The sequence below is a fragment of the Coenobita brevimanus genome, chromosome 103 (genome assembly GCF_032717465.1).
Source record: "Coenobita brevimanus isolate Jiangsu-jjx chromosome 103, ASM3271746v2, whole genome shotgun sequence".
In the NCBI taxonomy this organism is placed as follows: domain Eukaryota; kingdom Metazoa; phylum Arthropoda; class Malacostraca; order Decapoda; family Coenobitidae; genus Coenobita; species Coenobita brevimanus.
The window spans coordinates 10,726,767-10,738,347 of NC_137056.1; the positions used below are offsets into that span (position 1 = coordinate 10,726,767).

The 11,581-nt window shown below is 38.9% G+C and overlaps 1 pseudogene; it reads right to left on the bottom strand.

Annotated features, from left to right (window-relative positions):
• Nucleotides 1–5,996: 5,996 nt before the first annotated feature.
• On the bottom strand, nt 5,997–6,116 carry LOC145415796 (5S ribosomal RNA; annotated as a pseudogene).
• Nucleotides 6,117–11,581: the final 5,465 nt, after the last annotated feature.

Sequence of the window (11,581 nt, forward strand, 5' to 3'; positions counted from 1 at the left end):
ACATGTGTATAGGAGACAGGGAATAGTACGAGGTACACCAGGGTGGGTGGCACTTGGTAGGAGAGGTAGAGGAAGGCCAAAAGAGACGTGGGTGAGGACAATGAGACGGGAAGCTGGAGATGAATGTTGGGGAGATCTTGAGGAATTAGCACAAGATAGGATGTGGTGGTGTGAGTTCATCGAGGCCCTATGCATCCCCGAGGGTGCCACAGGAAATGATTGATTGATACCAAACAGGCACGGCGACTCCAACTATAACAAACTCACCCTCACGATCTCAAGGAAAGTAATTTTGGTAGATATGGAACACAGGTAGTTAAATGTTCAGTTCTGACTGCAATAAGTGATTTAAAGAAAAAAATATATATTCTGGGGTGTTTACGGAAGCGGTAGGTCGACCCCAGCGACGTGCATACCAACGATCTCTCTGAGACTCTGACTGACTGGGATATCTACGTTGTTCACCAACGATCACTCCCACTGGACGCGTCAGTGTATCAAACATACCCACCGCTACGAATGGACGCGTTAGTGTATCAAACATACTCGAATGCACACAAGACAAGAAACACTATAAATAGTAACCGTCTCAATGCCATGGGAAACTTAATGAATTAGCCAACCTTAACCTAACCAAACCAAACTTAGCCTGATCCAACCAGTGACAATCCGCTTTCAACTTTAAAAATGTGCGATAGGAACATTACATACGGCTAGCTACTGGTAGACGTCTGAGGAATATTTACGCATTCTTAATCCTCATTTACTGTTTCAGAGGTAAGGTTATAAAAATGTCCAGTAGCTATGGTAATCCAGGGAAAATAACAAGCAACCTTTGAAAGGCTCGTTTCAATAGAAAATACGGAAAAGACTGCACCCGTTTGGAAAATAAATAATTTTTGCTATATATAGCAATTGATTTGAAAAATCCATAACAGAATATTACATTTCTTACGAGGTTTACTGGTTATCTAGCTCACAAAAAAATACAGCTTAATAGCACGTACAATACACCCGCTAAAACAAATGGGCCTGTGAAGCGGTGAAGTTGCCTGGATCACCATAGTGTGAGACACAGGTAACTTGTGAATGGTAAAGTCCATTAACTGGGCTGTGTGCATGTAGCAGTAGTCTGATCGTAAACGTGTAACGCCAGGCTCCTAAATATCTATAAATAAAGATTGTATCAAACAAAAGAAATGATAACAAACAGTTTAAAAAATTGCAAATGCATTTCGTGAATGTTAAGGTACTAACTAGTTGCATGAATATGGTAGGCTATCAATGTAAAAATACATACGAAGATATTCGGGAAGAGGCAGGTGATGCTCCTGCTTCAGATTCCAGTACTTTTAACCCAGAGAGACCTCTTCGCGCGCCGTACAAGAACCTCTTCGCTTTAAAACTACGGCTGGAGCGACGTGGGAAGAGGTAGTTCAATACTACCAGCCTTTTCAGCTTTTTAATGCTGGTGTAGCGACTTCATAGAAAACGGAGATGTGTGCATAATAGAAAACGAAGGAACTGTAACTATATATTTTTCCAAGTATTTATTTATCTGTTTTATGTTCACCTAGCTACATTTGAAATTATTTCACAATATCTATCAAAGACCAGTTAAGCATTAAAGAATGTCTTAACAAGAACACGCTCCCCCTCCAAAAAAAAAAAAAAAAAAAAAAAAAAGGATATTTTTAAATAACAGTAAATTTGGGGTAATTTTCTATCAGCCTTACAGGTAATACAATATATCGACAGTAGCGTCGCATAGCAGCAACAGTATGACTGTCTTGAAAAATATGTAGGTATTTTTCAGGTATTTTTCCTATACAGGTAAAATAAACACTGAATGTGCAATAAATACGAAGAAGTCGCGACGTGCTTCGGGTTGTGTATAGTAGAACGTTTGAATCCTCTTTATTGACGAATTACAAAAGAGAGTTATTCTCCTTTTCCGCTCTGACATATTGTTACTAGAAAACAATGCAATGATACATTTTCCCTTGTAGTTTAAAAACTTATGCATGAAACTAACACCAATATGTGCTGACATGGTGCTTGTAATCATAATGAAACTGATTTCATAAATCGTAGATGCTAATCTCCTTCGACTAAACATTATTCCGACTCGTGGCTCGTGAAAGTTCCGTGCGGTTGATGGATTCAGTAAGTTACATTTTGACTTTTTTTTTTTTTCCACTGACATTATGACCCACCATCCTCTCACTTGATGTGGTGTAATTGTTGTTAGGTTCAGTTAAGCTCGTCAGTGATTTCAGTGTATTCTATGACATTTTCTCCTAAAAATAGGGAGGATTTCTCGGTGGTAATTCCCCATATTCCGTCGTTGTACCGTATTGCAACCTTCAGGTGACTGTACCGTACAGAATTATAAACTCAATAGTTTTCTGTAAGCGAGGAAATTATGTACAATACTGCATTGGGTGGTAACCATGTAACCAAATGGGCGGTGATTCAGCAAGGTTAGACACTACAGCCAGATGAGGCATTTAAGGGTCCATCGGAGTGATTAGGGTTTATTGCTCACATTATACACCTTGGTAGCCACTGAACTTGGTAGAAACGATTAGGAGGAATAATATGGAACTAAAAAAGAGCAAAAAGAGATGAGGGAGACGGAAAGAGCAAAGAAAAAAGTGGAAGAGATGTATGAGGAGGGAAAAGAAGTGAAAGAAAAGGTAGAACTATTGAGATAGGTGAGGTAACAAAGACAGGCAACAATAAAACCAAGGAGAGGAGGAGCAAGTGAAGTTAAGGAAACAGTTTGAGGAGATGCAGACGTAAATGGATATAATAGCCCAGAGGATGGAGAATATGGAAGAAGAATTAGAGGCAAGCATCTAAAAAAAGATAGAGGAAATTTAAGAGGAAAAGGAAATGCAACATCGTGACGTTTAATGTGCCCGAGGATGCAAAGTTTAGTCCAAAGGAACTAAAAGAAGTAGATGAAGCAAGATGTATGGATATGTTCACAAATGAGCTCAATAGTGATGAAGTTAGGGGGAAACAACAAGGATGGGGAGGAATAGACAAGAGGAGGGTGAAAATAAACCAAGACCAGTGTTGGTAAAATTGGCTAACACTCATATCAAATGGAAAATAATTGGAGAGGATGAAAAGCTAAGGTTCTCAAAAAGAGAAGAATATAAAAGGATCTTTATTGTGCCTGACCTAACAGCAGAAGAAAGAAGAAGAGATAAAGAACTAAGTGATGAGTTAAAGGAAAAAAGAGAGTGGAGAAAGAGATTGGTACATTGAAAGGGACCAGCTAAAAAGAAGAAATTTTCGACAAAAAACTAAGGAAGAAAAGTAACAATGAGAAAAGTGAAGGGAGAGAGGAAGAGGCAAAGGAAAACATAATGATAAGGTGTTTAAACATACAAGGACTAACAAATATAAAGATGGGGGAAATAGAAGAGATGGTAGGAAATAATGTGTTAATGTGCCTGACATTAACGCAATTAAAAACAGACAAGATAAAGATATCTTAGGAACTGAGACATGTCAGCAGCATGAGAGAAATGAAGGATAAAAAAAGGAGGAATAATATGTTTATGGAGAAGAGAAAATGAGATGGAATTAGAAGATCCAGTAGTAATATAGATGATATGATGTGCCTAAAATGTATGGAAAGAAATTATGCCTTCTATTTAGTGGCGGTATACTTTCCATGTGGCGGGAAAGAGGAGGAAAGGAGGAAAAGAAAGAACATGCAACAAGAATTGGAGAGAATAATGGAGAAAGTACAGGAGGAACAAGTATTAATAATAGGTGACTTTAATGGCCATGTAGGATTTTTGGGTGAACAAAATCTAGATGAAGGAGGAAAGGTGGTATTAGAATTAATGGAAAAATATAGCATGATGCTTCTAAATAATGATACAGCATGTAAAGGGAAACACACATGGGAAGGAAGAGGAAAGAAAAGTATTATTGACTATGCACTGTGTGATACTTAAATGTACAGAAGGTTTATAGACATGTTAATAGATGAAGAAAAGGAAGTAACAGATCTATCAGACCATAATTTAATGCAAGTAAGGCTCAGAAAGTTAGTATATGGAAAGAAACCAAGGATAGAAAAGGAAAAAGGAAGAGAATATTATAGAAAAGATGAAGAGGCACTCAAGATATACCTAAAAGGAATTGAGGAAAAATGTAGAGAAGGGGGAAGTTTAGATATGGAAAAGATGGAAAAAATAATGAAAGAAGTAGCTGAGGTAAAACAAAAAAGAACTTACAAGAAATGGAAAAGAGGAGAAAAATAGGAGCCACCATGGATAAGAGAGGAGATAAAAAGAGAGATAAAGGTGAGAAAAGAATTAAACAAGAAAAAAGGGAAAACACAAAAGGAAAATTAGAAGAGGAATATCAGAAACAAAAAGAGGGTACAAGGAATAATAAGGAGAATAATGTACAAACACGAAGAAAAGGTAACAAAGGACGGAAAGGACAAAGGAAAGAAACTATGGGACAGTATGAACAAGCTGAGAGGAAAAGAGATAAATAGAGAAGGATGCATAACTATATACAAAGAAGGAAGAAAGTTAAGCAAAAGGGAAGCTGAGCGAGAGCTGATAGGTTTTTGGGAAAGCATATGCCAGAAGGAGGATAATATGATACAAGAGGTATGGAATTGTGAGAAGAGGGAAGAATATGAAAGAATGGTATGTACTGAAGAGGAAGATAAAATACAGCTTTTGGTTACTGGAACATCAGGCCCAGCAATAATAAGGGAACACCTGGACTTGGCAGAAGTACAGAAATATTGTAACAAAATGGAGGATAGGAAAATAACAAAGAGGAAATAAGAAATAGCATTAAATCAGTAAGAGCAGGGAAGGCAGCTGGTCCAGATGGACTAAAGCCAGAACTATTCAAGTCAATGCTGGGAAGTGACAAATTCTTTGAGTACTTAGTGGACTTCTTCAGTAACATCTTGGAGAAAGGAGAAATCCCAGAAAGTTGGACAGAATCAAGAACAATAATAATACCAAGTTGGACAGAATCAAGAACAATAATAATACCCAAAGTAAAATACCTGGAGGCGAACAAACTGAGGCTCATAATGTTAACCAACCTGGCATACAAATTTTTATGAAGATAGTAAAGGAAAGAATTGATAACCATGTATGTGGACACCAAGAAGAAAAGGAAGAACAAACAGGCTTCACAAAAGGATAGAGGATAATATACTTATATCACAGTATTGCATTGAACAAACATATAAGCAGAAAAAACAAAGGTTTGTAGCAGCAATAGATTTTAAGAAGGCATATGACCATGTAAGCAGGGATAAAATGATTGAAGCACTGAAACACTATAAGATAGACTGCAAAATGATTGAAGTCATAAAGGAAGTGTACAAGAGGGACAAAACAATAATAACAGAAGAAAATAGACAGGTGGAAATCAAGATACAAAATGGCATAAGACAGGGATGTACGGTACTGGGTCTTCCATATTATTCAAGCTAATAACATACATGATATTAAACAATCTGGAGGGTTTTAAGTATGGGTACAAAGATGAGAGAATAAAGATTAACACGCTGTTCTTCGCAAATGATGGGCTGCAAATTTACCAGAGTTTGGATGATGCAAGAAAAAATTTAAGGGAGCTAATTGAAATGGGGACTGGAAATAACAAGGAGAATAACAACTTCATAATATTTAATGTGGGAGAAGAAATACAAGATATAGAAGGAATAAAAGTGGTGAATGAAATTAAATGTCTTGGAGTAACAATAAACAACAAAAGGAAAGGTTTCAATGAACACAAACAGGAACTAATAATAAAAGCACAAGAACTGGCAAACCTGACTTACAGTATAATTATAAAGAGCTGGAATAAGATTCATCATTCATTCATTGCCAGACGCCATGTATCCCAAATGGGGTGGCCAAGGGCTTAGAGTTAACTGTTTTACAGGGAGGGGCACTTATCCTCCACCAACCCCACTTGACACGTAGGGATGCCAACAGCATCTGGTGTTCCCAGGCGGTCACCCATCCAAGTACTAACCAGACCCAACGTTGCTTAACTTCGCTGATCGGACGGGAAGCGGTGTACTCAACGTGGAGTAAGATAATGATTGGAAAAACATTTTGGAAAAGTGTTGCAGTGCCAGCAGTAATGCATGGGGCTAGTGTATTAGATTTTAAGAAAGAAGAGTTACAGAAATTACAAAGAATCGAAAACGGTGTGTACAGAACACTATTAGGAGAAAGAAGAAACACAGCATTGGCAGGAATAAGAGGAGAGGTGGGATCTTCACTGTTTGAAACAAGAGTGATAAAGGCAAGACTGGCATACATTCAGTCAACTTTAAAAGGAGGAAGAGAACTAGTGGAGAAGATCATGAGAGAAACCCTGGAAGGAGGAACTGATACCTGTGCAAAAAATAGCAGGAATTTAATGAAAGGAATAAAAATCAACGAACATAGATTAATAGAAGAAAGTAAAGAGAAGCTGAACAAAAAAGAGGAAGAACAACCTAGAACTGTGGAGAAAAGAAGCAAAAGAAAGATCAGGCTTAAAGATATATAGGCAGTGTAAGTAACAGATGGGAAAAACCGAAGATGTATATGACAACAGACCAGAATCGGTGATATTATTCAGGGCAAGAATGAACAGCTTGCTGTTGAGAGCAGAAAACAGACACCAAGGGGGTAATACAAGGTGCCATATGTGTAATGAAGACCTAGAAGGTCTGGAACACTTTCTACTACTTTGTGAAGGATACAAAGAAGATAGAATGATGATCAGTGAATTACATCAGCCATACAAGGAAAATAAAGAGAGAATAATAGGAAGACTCTTATTTGAATATGAAAACATGAAAGAGATACAAGAGGTAAAAGAGTACATATATGCGGCATGGAAAAAGTGAGAGAAGAAATTGAAAAGCGAACAAGAACCAGCCACAGATTAAAGAAGAAGAAGAGGGGAGCCATTACAAAGGCATATCCCAGAAAAATCTTCAGATCAGATCATTAAATGTCGGGAATGAGTTGCCCTAGGTAGTCCTGGTGTCTGATGCACAAAGTTCCACTGCAGAAAGTTCAGTAAAATTATAGTTTCAGGCAAAAACGCAATTGCAAGATTTCAATCCGTATTTTTTTGGTATTTTCGACTTCTAAGACACTTTTCTTGTATGGCATTTCTGTTGCAAATTATTTTTATTTTACTGAAGATAACATAGCCAAACGTAACCTTCAAGAGTTAAATAAAAATAATTTGTGGTGAAATGCCATAGAGGAAAAGCATCCTAGAATTGTCAAAAATACAAAAAAAGGATCAATTTTTTTTTTTTTTTTTTTTTTTGCTGAAACGATAGTAATACCAAAAGTTCTTCATCTTAGTATGCATTGAATGTTGGCAGTTCCCATGGGTCCTGCAGGTTAACAACAAAATGGTTTGAAACCCTCTGTTCTTCCCTGGCTTACATCTTCCCACCCCAGGCGTTGAAAGAAGAATATCCCTGCTCATCCCTGCATGTGTTACAGCTGCTGCGCTTATGGTCATTTAATGAGTCATGACCCTCAGCCCCTCTGTTCACACTGTAACTGCCCCATGACTCTCCATCACCTTTTTCGTGATTGCTCATTTACATTCCAGCACCATCTCTCAGCTTTCCCTGTCCTTTCCTTACTCTGTAGACCCCTGCTGCTTACTGATTTCCCAGGTTACCCTCCCACAGTTTCTATCTATCTATCTATTGCCAGACGCCTCAATTCCGTTTGGGGTGGCCACAAACAATTTGCCTCCGAGTCGCCCTGTCCCCCGCCATTTCACTGCCCTGCTCCCAGCTCACACCCCCCTCTCTCATATACCTCTCCACCCCATCCCTCCATCTCATTCTCGGCCTCCCCCTCCCTCTTCCCCCCTCCACCTCACTCACATACGCTCTCTTCGTCAGTCTTTCACCCTCCATCCTCTCCACATAGCCAAACCACCTCAGTGTGTTCCTCCTAACGCTTCCTATCACATCCACACCACAACGCTCCTTTATATCCTCATTTGTCAGCTTGTCTCTCCATGTGACTTCACAGGCTCCTCTTAAATAACTCATTTCCACTGCTCTCACTTTTGACTTGTGTCTTTCCAACAACGTCCAAGCTTCACTTCCTTACGTTAGAGTTGGTATCACAATACTGTCATGTAGTAACTTTTTCACTTCCATTCTCACTTCCCTGTTTCTTATCACTGCTTTCAAAGAACCAGCAACCTTTCTTCCCCGCTGTACCCTTTCAAGCACTTCACCCTCCAAACCTCCATCCTTACTCATCACACTACCCAAGTACTTAAACGTACTCACATTTTCCAATTCCTCACCATCCAACCTCGCTGTACATTCACTGACTTCACCTCTCTCAAAGACCATCACTTTACTCTTCCCTACATTCACCTTTAGTTTCTATATCCAGTATAATCACTTTTCTTACAGCTCTTCACATTGTGCATGTACTGTACGGTAATATAATTATTTCCCCCAATCCCATCTACCTTTGTGCAATATAGCCATGTTATGGCATGGTGTTGGTTCTTCACTATTCCTTCCTAGTATGCATGTGCAATAGCTTTTGCCAGCTTGTTGCAGACAGCGATGGATTTAATTGTAGCAATATGTTTTTCTGTTTTTGTTGTGGTTTGATCGGATTTAACTCTCAAATATTCTGCAGATTAGTCCAATCCAGTATGGTGATGATTGTTGGATACATAAGTCTTTATTATGACTTTGCTATACTTGTCTTCACTGTTCACTGTTGAGTCAGCTTCGTTTCCATTATCTTTTTTCTTTTTGTCCAGATATCGTTCAAATATTTCTTATTTTCTTTTATATTCTTTTCCCAGTTTTCTCCCAAAAATAGGATTTTTGCTACAATGGCTTTGGTATCTCCTGGGTACAGTTGTTGCGTTAGTATGCTTCTGCTTCTTATTTCACTGTATGGAGTACAGTGTACAAGGAAGTGCTCCAGTGTTTCATCTTCACCACAGCACAGGCATGCATCTTCTCCTCCAAGGAATTTGTTTCTCCAGTTCAGCTTGAGTGTTGCTTCTAGCTTTTGACATAACATACTCGGTACTTTCTTAGTCATTCTCAGTCTGTGTCTTCCCTGATGTCTGTCTTGAATATTCTGTATGTCTGTAGTGTTGATTTTTCTTGCATGTTGTTTCTCCAATTTTCTGTGTCCCATAGTTCAAGTTTCTTTTTGATTACCTCAGGCTTCATACTGTTGATTTGGCACAGATTGATGTTGATTGTGCTCATGTAGCTAGTTTTTTTTTTTTTTTTTTTTTTTTTTTTTACCCACCTGTTCATGTCTTGAAATTCTTGGATGAATATTTCTTACATTAGGCTAAAAAAAATTTGACCTTTTGGAGGGCATGCTTTGCAAAGAGGACTTTTGATTTTATATCACCTGCTTTGCTTGATGAGGCTCCTATTTCTCCTCTTAAGGCTTCTGTAGCTGTGTAGCATGGCACTTGTTGGATTGCTCTGTGTATTTTGTTTTCAGTTCTTTGGAGTTTGTTTGGATCTTCCTCGGTAGAGTTGATTATTTCTGAAGCATGTAGTATAGATGATAAAGCCCATTCCAGTGTGTTTTGCCTATTAGAATCCTGTTATTGCATCTCCCTAGGACATTCTATGCAGCATTTGCTGTTTTATTCACCTTATTTATGCACCTCTCGACAGGTTCTTTGAAGCACAGTCTTTTATTTATTTTTATTAACTGTTTCCGAGTTATTCCCCTCCCCCCCAGCATCTTATCTGACAATGACAGGACTGTAGGGAATTGGGTCTTTTGGGTGGGGGAGCATGGCTTAAAGGGTTAATTACCAAAAGATGTGAGGGTTAAAATATATGAAATAATAAGAAAAAAAAAAATTGTTTTCCTAACTAGGGGGCACAGACCCCAGACTCCTCTGACAATATTATATAAATACAGTATATATATATATATATATATATATATATATATCCATCCATCCATCCATCCATCCATCCATCATCCAATCCCACGTTGCCCCATAAGGAGTGCAGGAGCCTCGGGCTAGGCAATTGGTCCCAACATTTGAGATGAGAGTGACCAACCTCACTCATCCCTGAGTGGCATTAGGTGAGCAATAAACCCCAACCACCCCTTGGATATAAATCTTCACCGGCTCAATCCGACTGGAGCACAATAATTACCCACTAAACCACCAGGCGCCAAAATTTGGTTATATGGTTACCACCCAGTGTAGTAAATAGTTTCCTGGTGTACAGAAACCATTTGGCCTGTCACTCAGTGTAGAGTCACCCATAGGCAGAAGAAAAAGGAAAGAATGAAGGAATGATAGACAGAAGAGGCAGTGTAAAGTCACCTGTAGAAAGAAAGAAGATGGAAGGAAAGAAGGATGGAGTAGAGGACAGGGTAGACATCCGAGAGCAGCACTACATTGAGTGAGTGGATGGTGAGCGCCCCCACCTACCACATAAATATATATATATATATATATATATATATATATATATTTCATATTTATAAATATATATATATATATATATATATATATATATATATATATATATATATATATATATATATATAGAGATAGTGGTAGGTGGTGGTGACCATCATCCACTCACTTGATGTAGTGCTTCCTACTTCTTCCTTAGCCTTTATCATTCTTTTTCTGTGCATGCCCTCCTCTCTTCCTATTTCTCCCATCTTTCTTGTCGCTTCTTATTGCATTTCTTTACAGGTGGCTTTACAGTGAGTGACAAGCCAAATGGTTTCCTGTAAACCAAGAAACCATGTACAGCGCTTGGTGGTAACCATATGACCAAACCATACGTGCTCCCTACGTGTCAGCAATTGGGTTGGTGGAGGGTTAGTACCTCTCCCCATAAAACAAATAACTCAAAGTCAAATGGCCGCCCCTTAGGGGATTATGGCATTTGGCAATAGATAGATAGAATGTGTATATACAGTAGGCTTGCCCAGTGTGCGTCATCACAGTGCTCGAATCGCATTGTGTGTGAGTGACCAAAAATCATAACGAAAAACCTTGAATGCCCGAGTTTACCCCACAATACACGAGGTAGAGGCAAGAAGTGGCTTAAAAACGCCATTTTCCATCAGTATGCGACCCCCCTCACACACAACGCGCCAACATTGACCTAGAGGCTCATGAGGAAGGTGCTCAAGAGGAGTCTACAATAAGATATCGCCAATAACAGCTTCAATAATAACGTTTTCGGCAATAACAGTAAGTTAGAATAGATACCCAGTTTCTATAATAATGATGTTTATTTCTTGAATACCAAGTTGTTATACTGCCAATACGTCCATAACAAGATGAGGAATGAAACAAACAAGCAAGAAGAGATGAAGGAAATTGCCGAAAATGTGAGCAGTAGCGAGGAGGAGAGGGAGGATCCTCCCCTCACCACCTCCCCTGACTCACCCACCGCCGTCCTCCACTGCCCCACCTAACTCACCAGCCGCCTCCCTCTCCACCTTCACAGCCCCACCTGACTCACCTGCTTCACCTGGCATACCTGCAACCC